This window comes from Hemitrygon akajei, chromosome 2 (assembly GCF_048418815.1).
Source record: "Hemitrygon akajei chromosome 2, sHemAka1.3, whole genome shotgun sequence".
In the NCBI taxonomy this organism is placed as follows: domain Eukaryota; kingdom Metazoa; phylum Chordata; class Chondrichthyes; order Myliobatiformes; family Dasyatidae; genus Hemitrygon; species Hemitrygon akajei.
This window is the reverse complement of record NC_133125.1, coordinates 104730700-104746473: the sequence shown is the minus strand read 5'-3', so window position 1 is coordinate 104746473 and position 15774 is coordinate 104730700. Positions and strand designations below refer to the sequence as shown.

The window sequence follows — 15774 nt, the reverse complement described above, 5'->3', positions numbered from 1 at the left end:
TGAGTCTGGACCTGTGCAACCCCCTACTCAGCTAAAATCCATTCACGCACATGCTGTTCCTTTCTGAGGAGTGGGGTACAACCCCACTAACTGACTGAAAGGAACCATCATCATCCAATGGGTTGGATAGCCAGAAGAAGAAGAAGAGCTCATGAATTAACTCCCTACCATCTTTGACCTGCATGCATGCTGATTGGCACAAAAAACTTTGAGTTTCTGCTGTTTTTCTGCCATGCATTCTTTGGGCTTTTTCTGTTTCATGGCTGTCTGCGAAGAGTAAGAATTTCAAGCTGTATACTGTATACATTCTCTGATAATAAATGGAACCATTGACATTCAATGGACCAAAGGCTCTGTATCCATGCTGTATGATACAATGACCACCTCACTTGCCTCAATGCTGCTTTAACATTGAGGGGAGATTTGATAGAGGCATGCAAAATTATAAGGAGTATAGATAAGGTAAGGGCAAGCTGGGTTTTTCCGCTGAGGCTGGGAGGGCCTACAACTAGAGGTCATGGGCTAAGGGTGAAAGGTGAGATGTTTAAGGGGAACATAAGGGGAAACTTCTTCACTCAGAGGGCTGTGAGAGCGTGGAGCAAGCTGCCAGCACAAACAGTGCATGGAAACTCAATTTCAATGTTTCAGAGAAGTTTGGAGAGGTACATGGATGGTTAGGGTATGGGGGGCTGTGGTCAATGGGAATTGGCAGTTAATATTGCTCGGCTTGGGATAGATGGGCCGAATCACCTGTTTTCTCTGACTCTTATTAACTCAGTATCACATTTTATTTGCTAACATCCCTGGCTTACATCTCGATGATATTAAAGGCACTATACAAACACAGAAAGATTCCTGATCTTGTCATAACCACATGGGGATAATTGCATGTCATAGCCCATGCAGAGCCACCTCTTTAAACTATACATTTAACATTCAAAACACCTTTGGTGGCCTGTTGCACAGCACTTGAGTTTCTAAGGATAGGAAAGAGCAAAGTGTCCTGTCAATTCTCTTCTATTATTAGACATTTCCCGGGCAGTTGGAGGCTGGGTAATCAGACCTTATCATGGGCTTAAGTTCACAAGTGCAGAGCCCTGTTTTTCCTCACTCGGCAGCAGGGCAAAAAAGCATAACGTTGCTATAATTGCAAATTAATAACGCAGAGTCTGCCGGCAGTACTCAGTGGATCAGGCTGCAACATGGCAGTCACAGCAATGTTATGGTTTACCAGTTTAGCTGCAACAGCCTCTCCCCAGCTGGTGAACACCACAGTTATGTTTTGTAATTCCAAAACTAATTGAAAGAAAAAACATGGGAGCCAGAGATAAAAATGCGGACCGCATTTTACTTCAGTGAGGCACAGATACGATGTATATGAAATATATGACAGTCCTACCCACTTAGCTATGAACTCCAACTCAATATAGAATGCATCTCAACTTATATGTGTATGTATATATATATACACACACACACAGTATACTATATAAAACAACTATGCTATGGACATCCACACCATAGTAAATTTTGAATTGTCCCATTCAGGCCTAAAGATTTAATAGTTGTGGAGGATTTCTTACTCTTGTGGGATAATATCTTTCCTGACAAGGGAGGTCCTCTGCTTGGCAGGTGAGACTTGTGACTGTGAAACAATCTCAGGTTCTGGGGTTTCCTCCATGGTGGTTGTAGTAGCTGACTCTGGGACTGCAGGAAGTGGTTCCGACAGCTCTGGGCACCTTTCTCCTTTAACAAATGACTCTGCTCTCCTCAACTGATCGATGTGTCGTCCCCAGATGACATCATATGTAATCGCCACTGTATAAGAGAGAGGTCCAGTTCTGTGCTTAATCTTTCCAACTACCCTCTTTCAATCACCTCCGTAGTTCCTCGCCAGGACTGCTCGACCAGGAGTGAAACATCAAACCTCCTTGTTTGAGAGCCCTCTATTTGTCTCAGCTGTTTGTCCTGCAGGTTCCTCCTGAGATTGGGTTTGAGGAGTTCCAAGCGTGAGCGCAAGGGATGACCCAGGAACAGGATAGTTAGAGATTTGTCGGTTGTGGGGTGTGCTGCATAGCGATTTGCAAGCAGGAAATTGGTAAGCAGCTGGTTCAGTGTGAGTGTAGTGTGTTCTGCTGTCTTTGCTCACAGCGTGTTCTTTAGACTCTGGACACGCCATTTGTAGGTGGGTGGTACGGTGCCCATGTACGATGTCATATTCCATTCATTTTCAGGATTTGCTGAAATTGTTCCACAACTGTGGTCCATTGTCACTGACTAAGTGTTCTGTAACACCAGTTCTTGAGAAGAGGCTTCTCAACACATGGACAGTGTGCGAGGCTGTATCAGGGGCGAATGGAAACACTTCTGGTCAGTTTTTACCTGCATCTACTACTACCAAGAACTTAGTGGCCATGAATGCTCCAGCAAAATCCACATGGATCCTCTGCAGCTAATTCTCAAGGATGGAGAGGTGCTGCTCTTGGCATCTTCTGGACATGTTGGTATCCCAAACAATGCACGGCAAGTTGCTCAATCTGCTGATCTATCCCAGGCCACTAGACAAAGCTTTGAGCCAACTTCACCATTTTGACCATGCCCAGATGACTGCATGTAGCTCCTCCAACATCTTAGCTCTCAGTTCTTAATCCCTATAACTCTTAAACCTCTGTCAAGGGCAAGATCATCCCAGCATGGGTAAAAATGGGGGGGAAGGGGGCAGGTGTGAAACTGGAATTTCTGCTGCACATTCCAGCCATTTTGGGCAGCCATGTATACTTGAAACAGTGTGGGGTCTTTTCTGGTTTCTCTTTGGATCATCTCTACAGTAATAGAGAGACTTTTTATTTGCATTAGGAAGAATACGTCAAAAGGAGTGACTACATTTGTAAATTTTTCAGGTATTTCCTTTTTCAGGGTAAAAGGAACAATCCACTAGTATTTCCATGATTAGTTGTCCTATTGAATTCAATCTTTTGATTTTATCATTGTATCCACCGAAAAATGGAGTGTGTGGCACGTGGCCAAGTGGTTAAGGTGTTGGACTAGCAGTTTGAAGGTCGTGGGTTTGAGCCCCAGCCGAGGCAGCATGTTGTGTCCTTGAGCAAGACACTTAGCCACACATTGCTCCAGGCTAACCAGCTGAAAATGGGCATGCCATGGAAACTGGCATAAGCTCCGGCCTGATGAGCCTATAAGGCTCGGGACAGACTTCAACTTTAACCAAAAAACAGAGCCAATCTCTGCATTCATGTTAGTGGAAAACCCTTTTGTGAATTGAAAATGGACACCAGTGGTTGATGATCAGTAATGAGAGTAAACTCTCTCCCATACATGTGTTGGTTGAATCCTTTACACCCCAGTCCAGACTCAAGGCATTTCTGCGTAATTTTTCACTGCAGTGGTAAAAGAATGTGATGTAAGGGATTTGGGATGTTCATTTCTATCACTCATAAAATATGACATGGCTGCCTCTATAGCATGAGGCGAGGCATCACAGGCAAGCTTCACTAGACAATGTGGATCATAAAGTGTCAGAATAGTGTCTACCATCACCATTTTCTTTGCATTTTGGAAAGCCATCTCAGACTGCTTTCTCCATTGCCATTACTTCCCGATCTGGAGTAAAGAGTTCAACGGTTGGAGCTCAATAGCCAGGTTTGACAGGAAGAGTTATGGCAATTGACAAATCCTGAAAAGGACCACAACTGTGACAAGTCCTTTGATCTTGGTGCAACCACCACTTCTTGAATTTTCTCACCGCACTTGTGTAATTCTTGTCTGTCAATGGTGTGACCACAGTAAGTGATGTTTCTTTTAAATAATTCACACTTGTTACATTATGCTCTTAGCCAATAATCCTCTAATCTTCTTAATAGCATCCTGAGATAAGCCTATTATAGTGTTAAAACCCTTTATGAGTTTGTATGATGAGAAACTCTTTGGACCCACCTTCCACCTCCATCTGTATGTAGGCCTCAGCCAAGTCCACTTTGCTGATGTGTTTCCCTCCAGAAATGTTTGCAAAGATATCCTCTCCTGGGCAGAGGGTATTGATCTACTTTCAGTGTCAGGTTTCTGGTGACCTTAGCATCACCACAGATCCTTATAGACCCATTCTTCTGGGCTACTGGGACCACTGGTGGTGCCCATGGGCTCCACTCAAACTTGGAAAGAATTCCTTCAGCCTCCATGTGATCTATTTCACTGGTTACTCTATCATAGATGGTATAATGAACTGAATGGGCTTTATAAAACTTGGGTGTGGCATTTTCATTTAACACTATTTTACCCTTGATATGTTTCAGTTTTCAGTGCCATCCCCAATCACTGCTGTGGCATCCTCCAGTATGTTTCTTAATTCATTTTTTGTTGACTCTATTGTTGGGGATGTGCCTTGAAAATGGTGGATGGATCACCAATCAAGTTGTAGTTGTCTGAGCCGATCGTGACCCACAATGTTGGCCCTCGTGTTTTTACCTCATAAAAGCCCAATGTGGCTTGTTGGTTGTTGTATTTCACTGTTAGATATGTCATTCCTACAGGAGTTATCTTGTCTCCAGAATAAGTTCTTAGCTAGATATCTGTAGGTTTCAGTTCAGTATCTTTGAAATGCCATTGAAATTTATTTTGTGGAATGATTGAAATAGCAAGCCAGTGTCCAATTCCATTTTAATTAATTTGCCATTCACTTCTAGTGTAAGCCTTATTGCTTGTCCCCTGTTAGTTTTCATATCGTAAATTTTAAGGCTATCAAGTCCTGTGTTATTCTCATTATTATCATATTTTTCATTAAAAGCATCCAGATTAGTGCTCTTTGCATGTGTCCAACTTGTCACTTTCATTTGCATTTTGCATTTTCCACAAGTTTCACCTTTAAACCCGCATTGGTCTGGTGTATGTGAGCCCCTGTTCATTGTCTATATTTTAAACTTACCATCTCTTGCACAGATGCTTTTAAAATCCAAGAAACAGGATAAAACACATTTTGGGATGAGGGAAGAAACTGAAGAACGTGTGGTGAACACACAAATAGTTCACAGTATTGACCCCGGTTCACACCTACAGCGCAGCAGGGCCACCCCTACAAACTTATTGCAAAATGCATCTCAGCCAGAGAATTAGTTTGGGATACTTTACTTACAAGTTTATTTGCAGATGTTCCCATCCCCATCTGAGCCATTTCAGGAAACAGTTAAAATCATTGAATCACAGACAACCAATAGGCTGCTTGGCTTGTTGTGTCCTTACTGGTGAAGAAAAGCTCGCAGGTCTAATCCCACCTCCCATTACAGGACATGGCTCTTCAAGTCCTGTTTAAATAAGCTGAGATTTTTTATGCCTCGCACCTTTACAGACTTTACAGAGTTTTAAGCAGCCTGATCTATTCTGAATGAGCCTAGTAGTATTCAGGCTAACTGAATAACATCATCACCAGAGGGAATTGGAATTAGTTTATTATTGTCGTATGTACCAAGATGCAGTGCAAAGTTTGTTTTACATGCTATTCATAAAGACCAAATCTTTACACAGTGCATTAAAGTTAAACAATAACAGAGTGTAACAGGTGCAGAGCAAGTGTAGTGCAGGTAAACAATAAGATGAAAGATCATAATAAGGTAGATTATGAGGTTAGGAGTCTATCTTACTATACTAAAATGTATTCATTTACTTATTGAGATACAGCATGGACTAGGCCCATCTATCCCTTCAAGTCATGCCACCCAGCAACCCCCAATTTAACCCGAGCCTAATTACAGGACAATTTACAATAACTAATTAACCTACTGGTAGGTGTTTGGACTGTGGGAAGGAACCAGAGCACCCGTAGGAAACCCATGCAGTCACAGGGGAACGTACAAACTCCTCACAGGCCGCGGCTGGAATTGAACCCCGGTCGTTGGTACTGTAAAGCGTTGTGCTAACCACTGTTTAATAGTCTTATAACAGTGATGTAAAAGCTATTCTTTAGCCTAGTGGTACATGCTTTCAGGCGTTTGTATCTTCTGCCCAATGGAAAAGGGGAGAAGCGAGAATGTCCGGGTTTGGGTCTTTGATTATGCTGGCCGTTTTGCTGAGGCAGTGAGATATATGGACAGAGTCCACAGAGGGGAGGCTGGCTACCTTAATGTGCTGAGCTGTGTCTACAGATCTCTGCAGTTTCTTGTGGTCACACGCAGAGCAGTTGCCATAACAATAAACAAGCAGTTAGATAGGAGATGGGGCAGACAGGACAAGCATTTGAATACTGGTGCATGAGGAGATGGAGGAAGATGAGGAAAGGAGACAACCTATATAGTCTGCGAACCATATTAATAAAGCCAAGCATGCTGCATTCAATACAACTAATCCTCCTCTGCATTCTCCTTGCATCTGAACTGATTAATGTACAACACAGTGCAACAGCAGTTGCTCCAGCAGGGCTGTATTTTACTGTAGGTGGCCACAAAGAATGGCCAAGTATGTGGTGACTGACAGACAGTGACCAGGACATCGGCAGGGAAGGAAGAATTCCTTTCAGCCAGAGGGTGGGGAATCTGTGGAATCCATTGCACAGGTGGCTGTGGAGGCCAGGCTATTGGGTATATTTAAAATGGAGGTTGATAGGTAAGTTACAAGGAGGCAGCAAAAGAATGGTGTTGAGAGGGGTAATAAATCAGTTATGATCAAATGGTTGAGCAGACTTCAAACAGTGGCTTAATTCTGTGTCTTATTTTCTTATGTACTTATCTCCTCCCAAGGCAGGTTGCTGTGTCCTCTTTCCTTTACTCATCTTCATTCCAGCTCTTTATGCACCTAATCTTCAGTTGCCTGCCCATAGCCGCAGTTGGCAGATGCTCATGACTCATTGAGCATGGATCCCAGTTTTATACTATTCTCAGAGTGATGTGGATTGGTGCTGTCCCAGTGGGAGGCTAAGTGACATTGAACTTCTCCTTGCGGAAGCAGTGGAGGAACAAAAAAATAAACCGTGGTCACTTTTCATCACCATGTTCTTCCTCTACTGCTTGGGGGCAAGGATCAGGCATCAGCTTCATTCACCATTTACTTTTACAATTCTAAAGAATAAAGAATTATATAAAAATGAAGTATGATTATAGAATGCTAAGTGCAAAATACATAAATACCAGCATGTAATTACAATGTGAACAGCATTAGAAAAAGTAGTTTAAAGTATGCTGTGAAGTGACAGGGTTAATAGATAGAGGGGTTGGGGGTGAGGGATAATTAGAGTTTTGATCAGATTCATTGTCTAGGGCAAGATGGCATGAAGCTTTTTTGAAGTGAAGAGAGCACAACAGGGAGTGATGGAACTGGGTCTAGGAGAAAAAGAAGAGACACATGTTCTCACCTGCACCTTTCAAATTGAAAGGGATTGAATTCAGAAGGCTGTGGAAGATGAAAAGCAGATGAAAAGAAACTTTGATGGTTTCTACCCTTCATTGGCAACAAGATGATTAATAGATGTTTCAGTAATAGCTAACTCTGGCTCCTCCAAGGGGTTTGTAGATGCAGATAAGCCTCTCACATGCCCTTCCCCTTGGTTTAATTCTTTCTGTTTCTGAATATGTGCCAATTTATCCCACAAGAAATGAGGAAGTATGTCGGTGCTCTCAGAGATAGAGCTGTTACTCTCCTAGCTCATCAACTGCACAGTGTGTGTGAAGTGTGTAAAGGAATGCAAGAGAACATTAATGGTGGGGAGGGCTCATATTGATAAGGTTGTCAGTAGGCCACTGATGGGACTTGCAGCATCTAAGACCGTACAACAGTTTGGATACGGCACAGGAGAACAAATTTCTGAGAAATTTTGTTTTTCTTATGGCACCCCATCCAGTTCTGCTGGGCTTGAGTGCTAGTGTTAACCTGCAGAGTTTCCTGCTCCCACTTCTGATGAGCTCATCATGGACTTCTATCGTCCAAAATCCTTGGAGTTCTTGCTTTTCTATATGATAACTGAATTTTAGCTTTTTGAGTTAGCTTCAGGTTCAGGGAGATATCACGGTAACATAGTGGTTAGTGTATGACTTACAGTGCCAGCAATCAGCAATTATGGTTCAATTCCCACCACTCTTTAAGAAGTTTGTATGTCCTCTCCTGACCATGTGTGATTTGTCTCCGTGCTCTAGATTCCTCCCACATTGCAGAAGCATATGGGTTAGTATTAGTAGTTTGTGGCATGTAATGTTGACACCGAAAGCATGATGCCATTTGTGGTCTGACCCCAGCACAGTCTTGGACTGTGTTGGTTGTTGACGCAAAGCAACAGATTTCACTGAATGTTTCACTGTTTTCATGTACATGTAACAGGTAAAGCTAATCTTTATCACTTCAGAAGGCACGTCAGTTGTCATACACAAAGCCTTCTTCCTGCAACCTTTAAGTGACACAGACTAATTTAATGTTATCCGTGACAAAGGCAGTGGTCACTTGTAACAATAGTCTACCGTGTGGTGAACTACATATACCTGTCTGGACACGCCCCCTGCTGACTGCTCCTGTGGCTCCTCCCACAGACCCCTGTATAAAGGCGATTGAGACCTGAGCCCGGCCCTCAGTCTCCAGGATGTAGTATGGTGGTCAACTACTGCTTGTTCTTTCTTCCAGTCAATAAAAGCCGATATCTCGACTTCACGTCTCAGAGAGAGTTATTGATGGTGCATCACGTGACATCATTATGATGAGGCCTGTTAGTTAGGGCCGAATGTGGATATTGCATCCTACATGATAGGCAAGCCAGGGCAGTAGGAGATAGGGAGTAAGCTGCTCCCCATGCAGCAGGCTCCCCCTCCCCACGCAGCTGATGAATGGAAAGGAACATTAGAGACGATTCAGTTTGGCACCAGTGACATTTTGGGAGTTGCCAGTCAATGCTGAACTCAACGTAAGACTGCCTTAGGGACTCCAGCTCTATACTTTTCCCTCCAGGTTTATTCCCCAAGCCTTCCCCATGACTGGGTAGAGACGCAAGGCAGCAGAGGTGTGAGATCAGAGTTTTCCTTCTGCTAGAAAAGCTGCTAACCACAGCTGACAAGCCCCATCTGCCTGAAGCAACTGGTTTTAAGTTGCCAGAAACCCACCTTTGCCCCTTCTCCTGTCAGTAGAAATGGTTCCGCCAGGCTTAGTAGCTAAGCCACACATGAAGGCCAAGAGCTGGACTTGGTTGTCAGAGGCTATTTGAGACGCATGTCATTAGGAGCATTTAATAGGTAGTGGGAGCTTATCCCCAGTACCACCTCTGGCACTAGCAACCTTAAGGAATCCCCATCATTATAACGTGCTATTGTATTGCAGTCTATGAGGCCAGGCTCCTTTATTCCTTGAGCTGTTTCTGTAAGCTTTGGAATTTATCCCTAGCTGTATGAAAGTACTCCTTAAATCCTCTTGTCCCTTCTGCCAATACGTATCATGTCACATTTCCCTGTATTGAATTCCATCTGTCAATTGTCTGCCTGTACAGATGGCCCTCCCATGTCTCTCACAGTTGATTAGTATCATCCTCGGAGTCTGGCACACCTCCACATTCGGTGTTATTGGGCAAATTGAGAATTGTTTCTCTGCTTTCCAATATTTGTCATTAAGTATGAAACAGAAGTCTTGGTACTGATCCTGGAAAATTCTATTATCTACCATCTGCCAGTCTAGTAAACAGCTATTTACCATGACTTTTAAATCTTGTTAATCACAGAATGGCTTTCTGTAAAATGTAGAAAGCAAGCATAAATGAGATGATTATTTTGTGGTGCAGCGGCATCCCATCCACAGGAGTCATAGAGTACTACAACACAGAAAAAGGCCTTTCAGCCCATCTACTCTGTGCCGAAATATTATCCTGCCTAATCCCATTGAACTGCATCTGAACAATGTACTTAACCAAATTTCTCTTAAGTGTTGAAACTGAACACACTTCCACCACTTCCACTGGCAGCTCGTTCCACACTTGCACCACCCTCGGGGTGAAGAGGGTCCCCCCCTTATGTCCTCTAAACTTTTGGTTGCCTGCCACTATAATTCTTCACCCTGCTTCAACTCTGACCAATCTTTCAATGTCTTCCTGCTCTGTTATAACAATGCATAATCAAACTTGAGGAACCGCGCCTCTTTCTCCTTCCGAGCACATTTGGCCTCAATATCAAGTTCTCCAACTTTTGGTAACTTGCATTGTCTGTCTTCATCAGCAACAGGCCATGTCTGCTGCAAGCTGCACTTCTCAGAATCAGAATCAGGTTTATTATCACCGGCAATTGACGCAAAATTTGTTAACTTAGCAGCAGCAGTTCAATGCAATACATAATCTGGCAGAGAGAAAAAAAATAAAAATAAAATAAAACATAATAATTAAACAAGTAAATCAATTACGTATATTGAATAGATTTTTTAAAATGTGCAAAAACAGAAATACTGTACATTAAAAAGAAGTGAGGTAGTGTCCAAAGCTTCAATGTCCATTTAGGAATTGGATGGCAGAAGGGAAGAAGCTGTTCCTGAATCGCTGAGTGTGTGCCTTCAGGCTTCTATATCTCCTACCTGATGGTAACAGTGAGAAAAGGGCATGCCCTGGGTGCTAGAGGTCCTTAATAATGGACGATTCCTTTCTGAGACACCGCTCCCTGAAGGTGCCCTTGGTACTCTGTAGGCTAGTGCCCAAGATGGAGCTGACTAGATTTACAACCTTCTGCAGCTTCTTTCGGTCCTGTGCAGTGGCCCCTCCATACCAGACAGTGATGCAGCCTGTCAGAATGCTCTCCACAGTACAACTATAGAAGCTTATTGTCTCTCCCTGTAAGTACACATTCCAAACCTTGACTATTAGCAACACATAATACAAACAAGGATGTGAATTCAACCTTGTACTTCCCTCATTAACCCATTTGCTTAACCTCATCCCATCATATGCTCGGCTAAGAGGGCTGAATTATGTAAATCTATGTTTAATAGTATTATTCAAAGATTAATTAATTCAATAGCCTATAAATGGATTTCGTCCTTTACGGTTCACAACATTGTTGTAGCATTTATGCTAATGCCAAATTTAATCACCGGCTAAAAAAGTCATGAAATTCAAGTTAAATGTTAAGTTTAATTATCATCCAACCACACTTGAATACACATGAATACAGCCAAATGAAACACCATTACTCTGGGGCCAAGGTACAGTCATACACAGAACACGGCACACATTGTACATATACGGTAAGTTAACAAGCACATATATCAGTAAAATACAGTCACACATAAAATATAATCCAAGTCCCTGAGAATGTCGGAGAATGGGATTGAGAGGGATAGTAAACCAGATATAATGGAATGGCAGAGCAGACTCAATGGGCTGAATGGCCTAATTCTGCTCCTATGCCTTATGTCCTAAACCAGGACTTGCACAATTTCCAATGTGGCCATATACCGAGCTGTTGTGTTACTGACAGAAGTGTGTCAACTCTTAAGGCGTACCCTCTATGACGGCCTTCTTCCAACGACACACCACACACTCTGGTGGCCATGGAAGAGATAGCAGTAACGGAGAGGAAGAAAGCTTTCATACTGCTCTATTGTGCAGGAAAGGGGAGATGGGGGGGTTGCGTATCTCACACAATGTGAGGGTGGGAGGTTGCTGGCAGTGTGTTTATTCACCAAGGCCAATGTTGAAAGAGTGAAGTTGGTGGTGAATTGCAAAGAGCAAAATCTGGACCAATGCCAGATGATATTTCATGACCTTGCTAAATATATGAAGGTGAGGTCTCGACTATTAGAAATGCAGCCCCTTCAAGTGTGCACAGGTGCACGTACACTTAAACACACACATACACATCCTGTTCAATGCTATTCAAAACATTTAAATTCCTGCATATTAAAAAATGTGTCTATTAAGATACTCATCATTGAAGTCTAATAGGAATGATCCACTATGAATCGTATATTTTACAATAATGTGTTAATAAAAGGAGGGAGAAGAGAGAAAGCTATCCAGTCATCATTGAAATGTATATAATAGAAGTGACTCAATAGGCTTAGATCCATTATATCCATCATAGATCTATTACTATATGCATAATAATCTATATCCATAATAGATCAATTGAATTAGTTTTATTAACTTATTTATAGTAGTATTTTGGTTTATGTGCTGTGCTGGTTTATATGTTTTGGGGTGCACTGTTGTCTGGAAGAAGAATGTTTTGTTTGGCTATATATATATATATGTACAGTAAGATGACAATAGACTTGAATTTGAGCTTGAACTTGAACTTGAAACTGTTTTCAACTTGAAACGTGCCTTGAAGTGCTGCAGCCCATGTGGTGAAGATGCTCACTGTGATGCAGGCTGCACCAGGACCTTAGATCAGTCATTACAATAATATTGCTTAGAAATTGCTTTCACCTGTTTGCGTGCACTAAACCATCACATCATCAAATGACAATGGCCATTCAAAAGCGCACAAAATAGCTGTGAAATAGACTAAGAAGTTATTTGGAACAATACTCTGGAGATTTGTACTAGAAGCAAGTGGTAGAAGGGGATCCAAATGGGACCAGGCTCAGATGAACATAGGATTTGTTGCACTACCATTTCAGGAGGTTGTCAGTCCTCTAAGGCAGAATCAGAATCAGAATCAGGTTTAATATCACTGATATATGTTGTGAAATTTGTTGTTTTGTTGTAGCAATACATTTTAAAAATTGCGTTTATGAAATATATACAGTGGATTCCAGTTAATTGGGTCACATCGGGAGCAGTATAATTTGGCCCAAATATGTGGCTGCTCCAACTAGATAAAGTTTCATGGAAATAGTTAAAATATATTAAAAAGACAGACTACTACCTAACTGAGAAGCAAATTGTACATTTAAAAGAAATACAGAACAAATCAGAACATTACCTATACTACTACAGTCCTATAAAACTGTGTTTTAGTTCCTAGTAGTTATTGATGGAGGAATTCATCCATTCATCCAGTGTACACTGCCATGTTCTGCTGATTGATTGTAAATGAACAAAATCATCACAGACCTCTTGTGCAGATAATAGACTACCTTCATACAATGCTTTACCATTTCATCCTCTAAATCTTCCTTTTCAGATTATTGTCGATGTCTTCAAATTCAAGTTCAGTTTTACGTTCAAGTTCAAGTTTAATTATCATTCAACCATGCATGAATATAGCCAAACTGAACAGCGTTCCTCTGGGGCCGAGTCCAAAACACATTACCGACAGCACACAGCACATAGCACAGAGAGTTATGATAGCAGAAAACATAGTCACAAAAAAAAAATCCTTTGTAGTTCCAAACATGTTGAAGAAATGAAATCATTCCCAGCCATTTCTGGCTGAGTGCTTGAACCCACAGTGAACAAAACAGGTCCGAATTGTCTTTCTGCTTATTTCTCTCCAAATATCAGTGACAAAAATCATTGCCTTTTGAACCCAAACACACACAACTGATGATATTAAAAACTGTTCGCTCTAAACATAGTGTAGTGTCAAGAGGCCAGAGAACTGCATGAGACTGATGCTAGTTAGAAACAGCTCAGCAATAGTGTCCTGTCCTTTCCCAATTAAGCAGTATAGGTTCCCAAATAAACTAAGGGAATCAGTCTACTTTCTCGGTTACTTTTGTGCTTCAAGAGTTGTCCCAAATAAGTTTCTGCTCTGATTAACTGATGGCCAAATTAACAGGAATCCACTGTATATAAACAAGAGTTGCCAAAGAGAGCAAAAATAATGAGCCATTAGTGAGGAAATGAGGAATAATGAAGGACACTGTCCATTGGTAGCCGGTCACTTGTAACACATGTTATAGTTGTCATGTTGGAGAGTAAGATTGGGGGGGAGACGGAAGCAGCTCCAAACAATGCTGAGATAAACTTAGCTATTTTATTTATTTAGTGAAATTAATGCTAGGGCACGGGTATGGGGAGGGAGGTGAGTGGGATCAGTGTTGCTAAGGGAGGGTAGAGGTGAGGGTACATGTGAGTGTGGGAGTTGATGCTTGAAACTTGCTAGGGCCACTTTTAGAGACTTGGGTACTGTCAGCCAGAGGTTTGGAGCAATTGCTGGTACGGACATTTCACAAGAAATATCATCATTTCCCAAGACATGTCTAGGTGAATAACATGTCACGGAAAAGAAGTCTGTTTTCTCTTGTAAAAATATTGGTCACACACACACACACACACACTCTCTCTCTCTCTCCCTCCCTCCCTCCCTCTCCTCCTGCAAGCTTTGATAGCCTTCTTTGCTGTTCACTATACCCCCAGTCTTGGTGTCATTTGCAAATCTGATGATCCAGTTTATCACATTACCATCAGGCCATTGATATTGATGACAGGCAGCAATGGACTTAGCCTGTGACACACTGCTAAGTCACAGGACTTAGTCAGAAAGACAATCATTTAATAGCACTCTCTGGCTTCTTCCACGAAGTTATATTTAATCCAATTTACTGCCTCATCATGAATGCCAAGCCACTCAATCTCCCATGTAGGGCCTTGCTAAAGTCCATGTAGATAGCATCCACTGACTTGCTTTTATCAGCATTCCTGGTAACTTCCTTGAAAAACTCCATAAGATTGATTTAGACACAACCGACCACACGTACTATTCATCATCTGTCCCTGACTGTCTAAAAACATACAGTACATGTACCTCTCCCTTAGAATACCTTCCAGCAACTTTCCCACTACTGATGTCGTGCTCACTTGCCTATAATTTTCTAACATATTCTTAGAAGTTTTCTTAAACAATAGAGTAACATTAGCTATCATCCAATCCTCCAGTACCTCACCTGTGTCTAAAGATATTTTAAATATCTCAGCCAGCCCACAGGGTCTGAGGAAACACCTTGTCAAACCCATGGGATTTATTCATTCTAATTTGCTTCAAGACAGCAAACACATCCTCCTCTGTATAGGATCCATGATCTCACTGCTGCTTTGCCTCACTCCATAGACTCTATGTCCATCTCCCAGGTAAATAGAGATGCTAAAAATTCCACTTACATTCTCCCCTATCTCTTTCAGCTCCACACATAGATTACAGCTCTGATTTTCCAGAGGACCAATTTTGTCTCTTGCTCTGCTTTTGCTATTAATATATCTGTGGAAGCCCTTAGGATTCTCCTTCACCTTGTCTTCTAGAGCAACCGCATGCCTCCTTTCAGCCCTCCTGATTTCACTCTTATGTGTTCTCTTGCATTTCTTATATTCCTTAAGTACCTTATTTGTTCCTACCTGCCTAGGCTTGCTATACACCCCCTTCTTTATCTTAACCAGGGCCTCAATACCTATTGAAAACCATGGTTCCCTAAACCTATTATACATGCCTTTTATTCTGACAGAAACATACAAACCCTGCACTCTCAAAATTTCACTTTTGAAGGCCTCCCACTTACCAAGTACACCTTTGCCAGAAAACAACCTGGTCCAATTTACGTTTGCCAGATCCTTTCTGACAGCACCAAAATTGTCCTTTCTCCAATTTAGAATCTCAACCCGCGGACCAGACCTATCCTTTTCCATAATTGCCTTGAAACTAAAGGCGTTATGGTCACTGGATGCAAAGTGTTTCTCTACACAAACTTCTGTCACCTGCCCTGTCTCATCCCCTAAAAAGAGATCTAGTATCACACTCTCCAGTTGGGACTTCAATGTATTGATGATTTCCTGAATAAATTTGACAAACTCTATCCCATCCAGCCCTATTCCAGTATGGGAGTCCCAGGTCAATATGTGGAAAATTAAAATCACATTATATCACAATCTTATATTTCTTGTAA

General features: G+C 41.9%; 1 protein-coding gene across 4 annotated transcripts in view; it reads left to right on the top strand.

Annotated features, from left to right (window-relative positions):
* The window catches only part of cacnb4a (calcium channel, voltage-dependent, beta 4a subunit), a 441145-nt gene that overhangs the window by 295123 nt on the left and 130248 nt on the right, over positions 1-15774 (top strand). The gene's annotated exons all lie outside the window — the stretch shown is intronic.